General features: G+C 37.4%; 1 pseudogene; it reads left to right on the forward strand.

Moving 5' to 3' along the window:
- The first annotated feature begins 11,331 nt into the window (after positions 1-11,331).
- On the forward strand, positions 11,332-11,988 carry LOC125829613 (agamous-like MADS-box protein AGL62; annotated as a pseudogene).
- Positions 11,989-12,814: the final 826 nt, after the last annotated feature.

A 12,814-nucleotide genomic window follows, 5' to 3' on the forward strand; every position in this document is an offset into this window, starting at 1 on the left:
GAGGCGCGACTTACTTCGCCCAATCACCTTTCAGGCAAAATATTGGGCAACTATACATTAAATTTAAAAAGAAGAGAAAGGAGGTTTCCACAGTTCTTAGAATTTTTAGCTTTCTTTGAGTGTTTGAGTTCCCATTGGAGACTTTGAAGCTTTTGAGACAATATTTGGAAGAATTTCAATTGGATCTTTGAACTAATTCAATTTAGAGCATTGTAGAGACTTGGAAACTTTTACCAAGCTTATGGCTAACATAGTTGGTGATTGTTTTTCTCTTTTTATAATGTGTAGCTAAACCACCAATTCTTGGGGTGTGATTATGTAATTATTGGCTTAATTAGTTTATTGGTATTGTTGTTTAATGATTTAAATGTTGTTTGAATGTGGGTTTGATTAATAACTGAGTAGTAATTCATGAACTGTAGTTGCAAATACAATTTTAGCTCAGTGTTTTAGGCTTGCTCGAGAGAGAGGTTCTAAAACCAAGGTTATCGATTGATGATTATAGCGTGTGGATTGTGATGGGTTCAGCTTGAGAGAGTGAATCTGAACTCGCTCCTCCCAATCTAGCTTAAGAGAGTAGATAAATTAAGGTTTTGGTCTGTTTTGTAGTGTTAAGCCTGTCGAGGTTCGAGAGAACTCGTTTGAACCGTAATAGTTGTTCGAGAGAAAACTATTGCACTTATACTCTAGCCTACCCACAATGATTTAGCAAATTATTGATAAACTTCAACTACCCATATAACATAATTAGCCTATAATTGATCACATCCCGAGAATTCCTCTTAATATTGTTGAAACCCATGTTTCCGTATTCATTTTATTTGTTAATTGACAAACCAATACCCCCCATCTGACATTTGTTGTCACCCATTTAAATTTAACTAAGTCTTTTCGATAATTTTTATTCTTACCACCAATTAGATTACATTCGTAACTTCGTAACTGAATTCGTACTTGTACTGCTCACTATGGGTTCGACCCCAACCTTTCGTTGGGTTATATACTAGATTACGATCGCTCACATCTAGTATTAGATGAGGTGCAGTTGAGTGTTTATCAAAAATAGCACCGCTACCGGGAAGTGGTGTTTAGAATTCTATTATTGAAGTTTAAAGTGGTAATCTTTTTGTTTTGTAGTTAACTCGACTTACTTTGTTTCGTTTTTGTGGTGGCTTGTTTTTAACAGAGGAAGAAATGAGCGTGAACGAGAGTAATGGTAGCCAAGTTGGCCACCAAGATGATAGTGGAAATCTTAATGATGCGAATTACCCAATTCAATTGGGTGGTGTTAGTGTGATACGTCTACCTCTAGTTAAAGGGAATGTTGTCTTCCATTTCACTAGCACAATGCTACAACTCCTGAAAAATGAAAGGATTATATGGAGGGTAGCCCATGAAGATCCCCACGAACATATTCGCAACTTTGTGGACATTTGTGCTCCATTCTCGTTCAAGAACATATCACAAGAATCAGTTCGTCTTCGATTGTTCCCATTCTCTTTGATCGGTGAAGCTACCAAATGGTTAGCTGATATTTTGAGGAACTCCATCACCACTGGGATGAACTCACCAGGATTTCATTGGTAGATTGTTTCCCCCGTAAAAAATGATGAACTTAAGGGATAGTATCAAAAGTTTCAAATGCTTGGACGGGAACAAAGCCATGAGACGTGGTTGAGATTTACTTCAATGTTCGACTCACTATCTTCCAAAAAAGGTGCTTCTACAATACTTCTATAGGAGTCTTCACTCGGTGCACAAAGGTGTTGCTGATTAACTTGTTTTCGGAGGTGTAATGCAACAGCTTTATGAGGTAGCATTTTAACTCCTTGATGGTATGACTAAGATCAATAGAGCATGGTACACTCGTAAGGACCAAGTGTCTCCTCTCACTTCTAGGATGACGAAAGCACAAATCGAGAAGGATCAAGAGAGACCAAAATATTACAAAATGATTACCTAACTGGATATATTGTCAAAAAATGTGATGGGTAGTGGGTTAAAGAGTGCAAATGTTGTGGGTATTGGTGGAGCAAACCTCGAAGAAACACAATTTGAGGCACTGTATAAGGAGGAAGTGAACTTCCTTGCAAACCACAGAGGAGGTTTTCGTCCAAATTGTCCAAGGAGGGGTGGAAATTCGGGTTGGAATAAAGATGATGTATGGAGAGACCGTGACAGAGAATGGCGTAATCGTAATGCCAATTGGAAGGAAAGGGATGGTGACAAGGAAAGATAAGTTCCACCCCATGAACGTCAAAAGCCTAAGGAGCAAAAGGCTGACACAGAGAACTTCCGTACGGAAGACATGCATGCGCGCATTCTCAATAAGGTGGAAGGGTCGGACAAAGTTTTGAAGGAAATTAAAGAGGACGTCTCTACACTTAATTAGAAAGTCACCTCGTATGTAGTGTCAATCAAACATTTGGAAATGGAAATGGGTCAAATTTCATCTCATTTGAACCCAAGGCCAAAAAGAGGGTTGCCTAGTTACACAATGGCCAACCTCAAAAAATGAAGTTTGAATTGGTATCTTCATTGTGCCACGACGTTAATGAGGAGCTTCTTGGGAGGCAACCCAAGTTTTTGGTGTTTTTTTTAAACTTTGCTTTCGAATAATGGGTGTTGATTTTGTAGGTCGAAAAGTGAAAAGTATTGGAAAATGGGCAATAAGAGAGCTAAAATTCCAATTAGCGACACGTCGAACAGGTCGGCATGCTCGATTTAGACAGTCATTTGAACCACCCAGCTTGATGGGGGGATTATATAAAACTCGGCAAGCCCAATCATGTTTGCCGTTTGAACCCCCAAATTGTTGGGAGGTCTGTAAAACACGGCGAGCCAAAATACATTTCGGCGCATCGCCGAGTCGGTCGGCAGACGTGACTTACTTCTCCAACTGTCATGTGAACTAAAAGGTTTTAAAAGGCCAAACAGTTTTAAATTTAAAAATCCTTCACTCTCTCATCTGCTCAACTTCCGTACTGTAACGACCTGATTATGTCGTTAGAGAAAAGCCATGGGGAAAGAATTGGGGTTAGAAAACTTTTTGGTAGTAACTTAGATTTCCTCGCCTAGTCCAGATTTGGATGAAATCAGAGTCAGTAAGGTCTAGGGAAATCTGGTAGCAATTGGGTGATCTAATTATGATTTTGATCACATGAGTAGATAACTAAGACGTTAAGGAATCTGTACAACTTTATGGAATTGAATTCGGGTGAGTAGAACTCCCGAAATAGATCTTAGCGTGAACAATATTTTATGAGAGTCATTGGTTAAAGGTGTATTGTGAAATAGGGGTCTTGGATTTATTAAAATAACTCACTGGTTCCGTGCAAGCCGCTGGGGCGGGATTGCTGCAGCCAGGGTGGGGCTGCTGTAGCGGGGTGAGAACCATTGTGGCAAGTCGGACGTGACTTAAGGTCATAAATAAACCCCAAAATATCTTTATTCTGCACTTTTCAACTTTGAGAGCTAAGAACGACCCCAGACGAATTCTTGGCCATTTTTCACTATTCTTGAGGCTAAAGGTAAGGTTTTCAGTCCCTAAATTCGTATTTCGATCCGTAGAACGTAGTTTCTTGGATAATTATCATTAGGGAAAGGTTTTTATAGAAAGTTAATGGTGGAAAAAGCCCTAATTTGGGTATTGGGATCTTGGGTAGGCCTAGGATTGATAATGTCGATTATAATCCGATTAATTAGGCCTTGTTTATTGATCCTTGCGTTAATTGTATGTGTTTAGACCACGAACAAGCGGAAAGAATTCGGAAAGGGAAGATTCAAGTGCCTTAGGGGATTCAAACTTGGATTCGAGGTAGGTGATGGTTGTGATTCTATGATTGTGTGATGTATGCTTGTTCTTGCTTCATTATGACACATATATGTATATGAATGTTACATTATTGATCACACTTGTTATAAATGAGATAGATGAATGATGGTTACCATAAAATCATGACTTAAATGTATAATCTTGAGGATATACTTGTGATTGTGATTGTGGTGTGTTGAATGGATCGGTTGCCATGTTTCGGCATAACTAACTTGGATCGGTTGTCATATTCTGACATAATTATGAGATCGGTTGCCACGTTCTGGCATAATTGTTGGATCAGGTACCATGTTCTGGTATGCTAACTGTTTGGGTGTGGGATCCATGAGAGGACTATTGAATTGGGTTCCGTGAGAGGACCATTGAATTATGTTGTGTATCTACTTGTGATAAGTTCGTTCATATCTAATGACGATTGATATTGGAAAATGGTATGTTGCTCTAAATTGATATAACTATGATATGTGAGATTCGTGAACTTGTTCATTGTTCTTATATGTTACTGATATTGTATATGTTAGATATGTGCATGTGATTATATTGTTGTATTGACTAATGTATGTTACACTTATTGAGATGCCAGCGTGATCCTACCAGTACATTGTGGGTGTATACTAATACTGCACTTGCTTGTTCTTTGTTGAGTACAGGGCATCTTCAGGTGGCTATTGATAGACCTCAACTAGGTGACTATTGAGCGTGACCAGATTCAAGGGTGAGCCAGTTCTTTCAGTTTGCCATGGATCTCTCCTGTTTAAGTCCACCCTTTTCGGACTTAGACTATTTGTTTAAGGTGTTTTGTTTAGCTTCGAGGTTGTACCCTTGTTCTTAGACTTGTCGTTAGTAGAGTTTTGGTACATTGACTTTTAGGTTCTAGGGGTTGTTCTTCCGTATTAGTTTGGTTAGTTGTTTGTTAAAATCTTGGAGTTTATGGGGACTCCATTTTTATAGTCATTTAAACCTGCTTTCGTATTTTTAGATGCATAGTTTTTGTTTAAGTTGTTTAGTCTGGGTTGTAGTAATGGTTCTCCCACTGGATGGTTAGTGTGGGTGCGAACCACGATGGTCTGGGTCGTGACAAATTTGGTATCAGACCCCTAGGTCATTGATCTCATTGTACCAAAACGAGTCTAGTAGAGTCTTACGGAACGGTACGATGGCGTCTGTACTTTTCTTCGAGAGGCTATAGGACTTTAGGTAAAACTCACTTCTTTCTACTCTTTCGTGTTATGACTTAAATCCAATTGGTATCTGGGTGATACAATTTGTTATCTTTCCTCCTTCACTCTATGGTCTGAACTAGAGTAACAAAAGAGGTTACACCATCACTAGCAAGACATTATGTGTATTGACTACCGACAGTTGAATAGGGTCACCATTCAGAACAAGTATCCATTGCCTCAGATGGATGACCTTTTTGACCAATTGCAAGGTGCATCGGTTTTCTCTAAGATTGATTTAAGGTCTAGTTACCAACAATTAAAGGTTGAGGCAGTTAAGAATTGGGTTCGACCAAATTCTATGATGGAAATTTGCAGTTTTATGGGGCTCACTAGCTACTATTGTCGCTTGTGGTATGAGTTGAGTCCAATTGGTATCTCCCGATTCCAATTGGTATCTCCCGATTCCAATTGGTATCTCAACGAAGTGAACTAGACGCCGTAGTCCCGGCTGAAAGAATACAAGCAAGTTAATTGGAACTGAGAAGGTTCCAATTAGTATCTGGCCTTATGAGCCGTATAAGGCATAGATGATTAGTAATGGTCATCTATGGAACGAACTAATTAAGGAATTTGCACTTGTCTGCAAGTTGTAATTACTTGAGTGTCATGAAACTTGTTGTGAAAAGAAAGTCATCACGAGATTAGGTACAAGGGTCTAGAAAAATTACGATGTGGTTCGTAAGCAAGAAATCTGGACGTGCGTTGCAACCAACTGATATTTGTGTGAGAGTCTAGGTTTATCTTGGGGATATGTGTGTGGTAGTGTTGAAACAATGTAAAAGGATTCTAAAGTGCGTACTTCATTGGGTTGACCGGGGGGTAGACAATGGTTGTCCTATCTAAAGAGATTTTCTTAAATGCCTAGTTATAGCCGGGAAATCTAGGGGAAATATAGAAATGAGAGGAACCCCATAAATTGTTGGCAGGGGTTCTGTTTCCGTCAGGATCATTGGGGCGGGATTTTCTCCACCACGGCGAGACCGCCAGTGCGGGATTTCTCCCACCAGAGTGGGATAGGGCGAGACAGAATCTCAGCCCTGTCTCCCTTGTTTTCTCCTAGTCACAATTCTGGATCAAATCAAACTCGAACTAACCCTCGCGATCTAATTCAGTGTGCAGCAATCGCATATAAGTTATAAGATGTGTTAAAATTGTGGAGAACCTGGGCATACGCAGAGGAAATCAACGAGGCCGTGGAGACCGGGGAAATGGTAATGCAGCTAGAGAAGTAGTGCAGCCAGGCAATAAGGTTGCCCGTAAACAGGGCATGGCTCAGTTTTATGTTTTTTCGAGTAAGACCGAGTTTGAGGGTGTGATGCAGTGCTCAGAAGAGCTACTCTTGTCTGTGCCCGATGGATATTATTTTGTTTGATCTGGGTTCTACTTATTCGTATGTGTCAGTTCAATTGCCTTGGGATTTGATGTGATTTGTGATATACTTGATGGCCCCATCCATGTTTCTACCCTAGTTGAAGAGTCAGTCATAGTCACCCAAGTATATCGTGTTGTCCTGTTGTGTTTATGGATTTTCATATTTGGGTTGATTTGGATATGCTGGATATGATTGACTTGATATAATCTTAGGCATGACTTGGTTGTCCCCCTATTATACCAGGCTTAATTATAATACTAAGTCAGTAACTCTAGTGATCCTCGGTAAGGAAAGATTAGAGTGGGAAGAGGTGTACAAGCCTAAGCTAGCTAAGATCATATCATCTATTTGGGCTAGGAAATTAGTAGGGCAGTGTTGTTTGGCTTATTTGGCTCATGTTTTGGATATTGAGGAAGTGTTTCTTACAAATTTGCCTAGTATGCCTCTGGATATAGATATATATTTCTGCATTGACTTGGAAACTGACACTCGCCCTATTTTGATCCCTCTGTATCGTATGGCCCCATCAGAACAAAGAGATCTTAAGGCTCAAAACCAACACCTTCATGATAAAGGTTTCATCTGTCCTAGTGCTTCCCCATGGGGTGCTCCTGTCTTGTTTGTTAAGAAGAAGGAGGCTAGTATGAGGACTGGTGAATTTATCTTAAGCCATAAAGGAGTGGATTGATACCGGAATGACAAGCTTATGGATAACGAAAGTCCCATTGAATATACTTGGGTGAAGGAAATTGAAGTATTTAGTAAGAAGATGCGTATAAAATTGGGTTAGTCCTTTGATTTTGATGAGTATATCTGGGATTGAGGTGTCATGTTGGTGAAAAGGTTGACTTCGTAGTGATAGTGAAGGTTGACTAAGCGTAATGGTAATAAGAGTTTGTGATGGATTGTGATGGGATGCAACTATATAATAAGATTGTTGGTTAAGCTAATTTTGTATAGTAATTACGACTTGCGAGTATCTAAGGTTGTGATTTTCCAGTATTTGGTGAGTAAAGTAGTTGGATGAAAAGTTCTAAGAGATGGTGGCACACCACTCAAACCAAATTTAAAAGAGCTAGAGTTATAATGAAGGAAAATATAGTGGAATGTAGTACAACCTTTAGAGAGAGGCTAGAGCAAGAATGTTTTATTTGATTGCAAAAGCTAAAGAGATATCTTCAGAGGGGTAGATAATTGGGTTCAGAGGCGTGTGATTTATTTCGTGTCGGAGGTCCATTAGATGGGTTAAAAATTATTGAAAAAGACTAGAGAAAGGATTGTGCAAACATTAGCTTGAGCGTGATGATAAGTGCTTGTTTTTGTTTTTGAGTTTAGTAATGAGTACGATTGGTTACCATGAAATCATGACTTAAATGTACGATCTTGAGGATATACTTGTGATTGTGATTGTGGTGTGTTGATTGGATCAGTTGCCACGTTTCGGCATAACTAACTTGAATCGGTTGCCATATTTCGGCATAATTATGGGATCGGTTTCCACCTTCTGGCATAATTATTGGATCGGATATCACATTTCGGTATGCTAACTGTTTGGGTGTGGGTTCCATTAGAGGACCATTGAATTGGGTTCCGTGAGAGGACCATTGAATTGTGTTGTGTATCTACTTATGATGAGTTCGTTCATATCTAATAATGATTGATATTGGAAAATGGTATGTTGTTCTAAATTGATATAACTGTGATATGTGAGATTCGTGAAGTTGTTCATAGTTGTTCATTGTTCGTATTTGTTGATGATATTGTATATGTTCGATATGTGATTGTGATTATATTGTTGTATTGACTAATGTATGTTACACTTATTGGGATAGCCGCGTGATCCTACATGTACACTGTGGTTGTGTACTGATATTGCACATGCTTGTTCTTTGTTGAGTACAGGGCATCTTCAGACGCCTATTGATATACATCAGCTAGGTGACTATTGAGTGTGACTGGATTCTGGGGTGAAACAGTTCTTTCAAGCTGCCATGGATCTCTTCTGTTTAAGTCCACCTTTTTCGAACTAAGACTATTTCTTTAAGGTGTTTTGTTTAGCTTCAGGGTTGTACCCTTGTTCTTAGACTTGTCGTTAGTAGAGTTTTGGTACATTAACTTTCAGGTTCTAGGGGTTGTTCTTCCCCACTAGTTTGGTTTGTTGTTTGTTAAGACCTTGGAGTTTATGGGGACTCTATTTTTTTAGTCATTTAAACCTGTTTTCGTATTTTAAATGCATAGTTTTTGGTTAAGTTGTTTAGTCTGGGTTGTAGTAATGGTTCTCCCACCTGATGGTTAGTGTGGGTGCCAATCACGACAGTCTGGGTCGTGATACGTAATCTCACACCGATATTAGATTTTTCGTATTCTTGCATTTTTATTCTCGTTTTGTTTGGAATCTTTGCTCGGGATGGATTTTGGAATTACTTTGTCTTCCCAGATTATTAGTTCAATTGCTTATGTTTCAACTTTCCCCTTATATGCTCGTACATTCATTGTACTGGCATCATTCGATCTGCATCTTAGTTATGATACATGTATAGGTGTTCAGTGTCATGAACAAGCACTTCATTGATCCCATTTCATTCTAGCTAGCTTTGGTAAACCTCTTTGCTTTCCGAAGGGTTCCACGTTTACATTCTTTAGATTTATTAAGATATTGTCGGTCTTGTCCTGACATCTATCATAGTATTTAGAGGATTCATAAACAGTAGTGGTTGAGGAGTCTTTTTCCCTTTTCCTTGTTAATTTTTTGAGACTTGAGTTGCCTTCTTACGGCTATTTGAATATTTCCAGACGTTTCTGAGTTTATCAATAGTTGAGACAATTGAGTTAATCTTTGCATTTGAAGTTCTTGTCGTTGAGTAATGTCTTCCCCTGAGTACTAAACAAGACCATGGATTCGCTTGGGATCAGTGATGGTTCTAGAGTGCCGGTCACGTCCAGGGTGTAGGCTCGAAGCATGACAGAAGGGGAGAGATTACATTTCATTAATGAGGAACAATACGATAGTTGGACTTTTGTGAGATAATATGATTTAGTATACTCAATTAAGATATCACAATAAAAAATAAATAAAAATACTATATTAATATTATATGCACATTGCGTGGATACGTATATTAGTAACGTATATATACAACAATGATGGAGACAAGACCACAATTAAAATTTAAAAAATACATTCTCTCATACTCATTTTAACATTATGTCAAACACATACTTCCTCGATTCTATTGTTTGTGTTGAGGTAGAGTTGAATTTTATTTAGTAGCTTCTATCGAATCTGACCCGTTTATGTTTGACCCACCCCGACCAACTTGCTTACTTATCTTTTTAATCCCCCTCGTTGAAAATCATGCCCCTACCTTAAAGTTTGTAATATTTACAATAATTTGAAGTGTAATCGTATAAGATTTATATCCATGTTTAGATTATTTCCCCAGAAGATGTCTTTTTAACTCCAACATTGATCCGTTTGGGAAATTCTTTCAATAAGTTGACTTCAACCTTGACCTTGACACAACTAGGTATAGATTTTCTTGTTGTAGCCAGGTCAACATTTAACTATTTTCCCACTGCGTTGTACATCATAAACAAGGATTCTTTAACGAAAAAATTAGGTGATAGGGAAGGAACAGAGGTCCATGCTAAGGCAGTAGTAGTTTCCGCCTCTGGGTTGAACTAGGGTTCCCACTTTAGAGGTCGCATCTGATAGTATACCCATCTTTAGCCTTCAAAAAATATGTCGATTTTTCACATGACATTCAAGTAATTTTCCATAGTAGTAAGGCGAATTAGGATGTGTCTATCACTCAAGAATCTTGCCTTACATTCTGCCTTGAATCTCACACAGTAAAGGACCTATTTTAAGATCTCTTCTAGTTCTGACCAGCCAAAAGAAAAATTTCCAATTATGGCAAATGGTAAATCTTCTTTAATGATTATGGTCTCAACCTCTTCTTCCTCCCATAATACAGTTGGCTCTCCATGGATGTAAGTAATATATTTAATAGGGATAGGCGTTGTGATTTTGTCTTCTACTTTATTCAAAGTCGTTGCGTAGTTCAATGGAGTGTAGGGAATATTTAGGAGAAATTTAGGGCCTATGTATTTGTATGGTATTATTTAATACTATATTTGGTAGAAATTTAGGGCCTAGGTATAACTAATTCATGGATTAGTTATACACCATACATGGTATAGGATGTATAACTAATACCTTACGTTTGGTGATATTAGGAATACATAGAATTTAATTCCATGGTATTAAACTATGTAAAGACAAAAATACCCCTCAAATCCTTTTAACGGGTTTATTTTTTTTCTGCATTTTATATTATATATTTGTATTAGTAAATTTATTTAAATAAATAATTATACAAATTTTATTATTTAGAGAGAGTTGTTTGTTGTTAACAAATCCAATACAAATCAATAGGAAAAATCTCTAAATGGTGATTGACTAGGAAAATTAAATGGTAAATGCAAAATTCGTGTTGTTATTAAATAAAAGGTTTTTATTAATCATTTAATATATTTTTAAAAAATATTGTTGTCAAATAAAATTACGATCAAATGCAATCCAATAATATAATTCTAATTAGGAAAAATCTCTAAATGATGATCGACTAGGAAACTTCAATGGTAATTGCAAAATTTGTGTTATTATTAAAGTAAAAGGTTTTTATTAATCATTTAATATATCTTTTTTTCTAAAATTGTTCTCACATAAAATAGCGGTCAAATGCAAACCAATAATATAAATCTAATTAGGAAAAAAATGAATTGTCTAATTATAATCATTAACGTCTATATCATTAAGTTATTTTAAAACACAATTTCTTATATAAAGCTCTTGGTGTTAAGACCAAAAATTACAATTTCTTAGTGATAGTTTAGACATGACAAGAAGAATTAGCAAGGGTCGTCAAAGGGTTGACATGGTGAAAATAAAGAATGCTAGAAACTTAGGAGTTATGTTTTCTAAGCGACATGCTGGTCTGTTCAAAAAGGCTTGTGAACTTTGTACGCTATGTGGTGCTGAAATTGCCATTGTTATATTTTCCCAGGACGGTAAAGTTTTCTCCTTTGGTCACCCTAGTGTGGACACGTTGGTGGAGAGGTTCTTTGGGAGGAACCTCCCTCCACCAAATAACAATGTCCACAATCAACAAATCGTGGATCTTAGAGAAGTTGGTATTCGTGAGCTTAATACCAAGCTCATGAACCTCGAGGGGGTTCTCCAGATGGAGAAAAATCGTGGAGAATCCCTTCGAGAAATTAGGAAGAGAGCTGATGGTGTATGGTGGGAATCTCCCATCGAAGAACTTAACTTATTCGAACTTCAACACTTGAAGAAGGCATTGGAAATTCTGAAGTAAAAGGTTGAAAAAGAGGCACAAATGGTGAATAATAATGCATTCCCATTTCAGACATTGGGAAGTGCCTGGACTCCTCCAAATTGTGCTGGCTAAAGTTCTTTATATGGACTCAATGTTGGTGGACCCTTTGCTAATAGGGTTAGTGGATCTACTTCTTCCATAGTTCCCAATTACTAGTTCAGCCGTCATTCCTAGTGCGTGCGTTATGGAATTGTCGAAAATAAAATATTATATTAAGTGTCTAGGTTCATTTGTCATTTGAGTTATCCTAAGTGTTGTGTTCATCAGTTATGATTCAGTTGAGGTCAGTACTAAGTGTTGTGTTCATCATATAATGTTTATCCGTTATGATTCTAGTAATTTTAATTATATATGTTATGTTATTAGTCTATTGCCATGTTGATTTTATCCTTTGAATTGCATTACATATTAATTTCTAGTTTATCAAAGATATTACAAACGTCCGGGGAGTCTCCTCCTTGCAGATCTGCTTCTACGATTCGTAGATATTTTAATTTGTGAAACACAACATCTTCATTTACTGTCCAATCTGTTCAAGGGAACCCTTGGAGATTGGGTAAATTAGCCAGCAAAGTCATGACTTCCCATGGTATACAAGTACCTTTTAATCAGAATTCCTTGAGATTAGATTGCGAGTTCTTCTTATGATTTCCGCAGCAAGAGGATAAGATATATATAGTGGCGATCCAATATCAAAACGTCTATTCTCTGACATTTTTCAGATATCAACCCTGTCGATTCGACAAAGATTTCTCTTCGAAACATATCTCAAATGTGCAAGTTGAGGTATTACATAAGAGAAATCATATTAATCAATTGAAAAAAATATCCAATACCTTAAGCAATTTGAACTGTAAAACAATTGTTTTGGAATATCTGTTTGCATTGAAATAAAGGTGGAAAATCAGGACATCAAGATTTATAAAAGACTTTCTGTGAGGTGGAAAATCAGTACATCTCACATAATCAACAGCATACTTGA

The sequence above is a fragment of the Solanum verrucosum genome, unplaced genomic scaffold (genome assembly GCF_900185275.1).
Source record: "Solanum verrucosum unplaced genomic scaffold, falcon-dt-bn FXZP01001225.1, whole genome shotgun sequence".
Classification (NCBI taxonomy): domain Eukaryota; kingdom Viridiplantae; phylum Streptophyta; class Magnoliopsida; order Solanales; family Solanaceae; genus Solanum; species Solanum verrucosum.